Below are 2,673 nucleotides of genomic sequence, written 5' to 3'. Positions count from 1 at the left end.
TTTATTATACACAAGTTATTACAATCAAGCTGAGAAATGATTGCATATTTAAACATGTGATTATATCATAGTTCATATGCTGAATGTATGAATTACTAATTAAGAGAACTCTAATGCTTAGGGCATAGCAAATACACTCCAGCAATATCTTTTTGTTTCAAATCCTTCAGATGACTTGCTTCCCACTAAATCATAAATCCACAAAATCATTGGACTGGAAGGAAGCACTCCAGCAATTTTCAAAGTGTGCTCTCTGGAACCGTAGGGTTCCCTAAGAATGACTCAAGGGGGCCACAAGAAGGAAAAATAAGGCCAAGTAAGTGAAGTTTCAAGGCGTTTGACCTGCTTCCACTTAAGTAGTTCCTTTTTTTAGAGTTTGAAAGCTAGGTGTGCTACTAAAGGAGCTCTATTTGTTTCATTTAGTTGTCTAAATATAAATTCTTGTGTCACATTCCTTCCACATGATTATCTCATCTCTGCATGAATCATTCAAGTGATAGGACTCCCTCTTCTTTTGAGGCTATCAATTCTATTTTCAGACAGGTCTCAGGAGGTCTTTTCTGATTTGAACAATGATATTGTATCCCTACAGTGTATGTTCTGTACTTGAGTGAGTTGTTTGGAGATGTACATTGTGTGTAACAGGTTGTGTTACCTAAGGAAGTTGCTCAGAGATGGAGGTTAGTATGCAGGATGTTTATTAGGGTATGCCCTTGGAATTAACACCTATGGAAGAGTGGGAGAGAATAGGGAAGAGGGAGAAATCAAGGTGGGATGCAGGTACAAAACTCACCTTACAAAGAGCTCTGGAGCTAAGGTGAACAACCTCTTTGATCAAGCAAACTCAGAATCCAATTCTACACGTTCTACCCCAACACTTGCTATTATTCCATGCTTGAAGTTTTTTAGGGAATGGTCTTTTTCTTCTCTTATCAGCTTCAGCGCATCTAAAGCTGTGCTATGACGCAACTTAACCCTAGTTACAGGTCTAGTGTCAAGGAGGAGATTGAAGAAACATCCTGAAGGACAGTTGTCTTTTGGAGGTGAGGTCTCTGAATTGCCTTCAAGGAAGGGGAATGTGCTATCTTTAAAATAGGGAGAGATGTGTCACTTTTGCAGGCTCAGATGGTTCAGGGAAATGTGGGAAGTCAAGATTTTCAGATTCGTCAACTTAGATGTCTCCATCTGATTTCTTTTTCCAACTAGGGGTCTGACCTGCACATAGCAGATTTGCCTTGTATTTTTTTCAAAGAATTTATATATTTTAGAGCAGTTTTAGTTTCACAGAAAAATTAAGAGGAAGGTACAGAGATTTTCCACATACCTCTTACCCCAAGGCATGCATATTTCCTCCCCATCAACATTTCCCACCAGAGTGGTGCATTTGTTACAACTGATGAAGCTATATTGACACATCATTATCACCCTAAGTCCATTATTTACATTAGGGTTCATCTTGGTACTGTACATTCTGTGGGTTTGGAGAAGTGTACAGTGACATGTATCCCTCATTATAGTATTGTACACAATAATTTCACTGTCTTAAAAATCCTCTGTGCCCTGCCTATTTATCTCTCCTTATCCCTGGCCCCTGGCAACCACTGATCTTTTTACCATCTCCATAGTTTTGCACCAACCAATTAATGAGAGTTCTGTTGCTCCACATCCCTGTCAGCATATAGTATCGACAGTGTTTGTTTTATACTATTGGCCATTCTAATAGGTGTGTGTGTAGTAGTATCTCTTTGTTTTAATTTTCAATTTCTTAATATATATGATGTGGAGCATTTTTTCATATCTTCTTTGGTGAGGTATCTGTTAAGGGATCTTTGGCCCATTTTTTTTCTTTTTTTTTTTTTTTTACATTTGTAGCAAGTATTACTATGAAACTCCACTCATTGGGCCAGAGACCCTTGTGATGTTAGTGAAAAACTTGCCCCTCATGTAGCACACTACCTACACTTGTGAGTTCATCGGCCAGTGGCCTCAACTCCAAGCTCTAACAATGTGCAATTTGGCCCATTTTTTAATCAGGTTATTTGTTTTCTTATTGTTGAGTTTTTTGGGTATATTTTGGATAGCAGTCCTTTATCACATGTATCTTCTGCAAAAACATTTTCTCAAATCTGTGTCTTATCTTCTCGTTTTCTTGACATTGGCATTTGCAGAGCAGAAAATTTTATTTTAATGAAGTTCAGCTTATCAACTATTTCTTTCAAGGATCATGTATTTAGTACTGTATCTAAAAAAATCAACACCATACCCAAGGTCATCTAGGTTTTCTCTTCTAGGAATTTTACCATTTTGTATCTTACATTTAGGTCTATGATTCATTTTGAGTTAATTTTTATGAAGGGTGTGAGTTCTGTGTCTAAATTCTTTTTTTTTTTTTTGCATGTGGATGTCCAGTTGTTCCAGCACTGTTGAAAGACTGTCTTTGCTTCATTGGGCTGATTTTAAGTAAACCTGCTGAATAAATCCTGGTCCCCTTATGTGTTGCTTAGCTCTGCTGTTTTACTATAGGAGGTGAAGACCTCTTTGTACGTTGCCAAGGATGCCTTCTGGCTTCCAAACAGACTTTCAGTTACCCATTAATCATTCTCAGCCTTTGCTGTATTTGTTTAGAAAGAAAAAGGATCCTACCTTCTTCTATTGTCCTTGTAGTTATTATAT

General features: G+C 37.5%; 1 non-coding gene across 1 annotated transcript; it reads right to left on the bottom strand.

The window, feature by feature from the left end:
• Positions 1–1,864: 1,864 nt before the first annotated feature.
• On the bottom strand, positions 1,865–2,014 carry LOC117309338 (small nucleolar RNA SNORA62/SNORA6 family). The gene has a single exon (XR_004523624.1). It is a non-coding gene; the product is annotated as a small nucleolar RNA SNORA62/SNORA6 family (small nucleolar RNA).
• Between the last annotated feature and the right edge of the window lie 659 nt (positions 2,015–2,673).

The sequence above is a fragment of the Tursiops truncatus genome, chromosome 19 (genome assembly GCF_011762595.2).
Source record: "Tursiops truncatus isolate mTurTru1 chromosome 19, mTurTru1.mat.Y, whole genome shotgun sequence".
Lineage (NCBI taxonomy): Eukaryota > Metazoa > Chordata > Mammalia > Artiodactyla > Delphinidae > Tursiops > Tursiops truncatus.
Note: the sequence above shows the minus strand (reverse complement) of the source record. Positions and strands in the feature narration are given on the sequence as shown.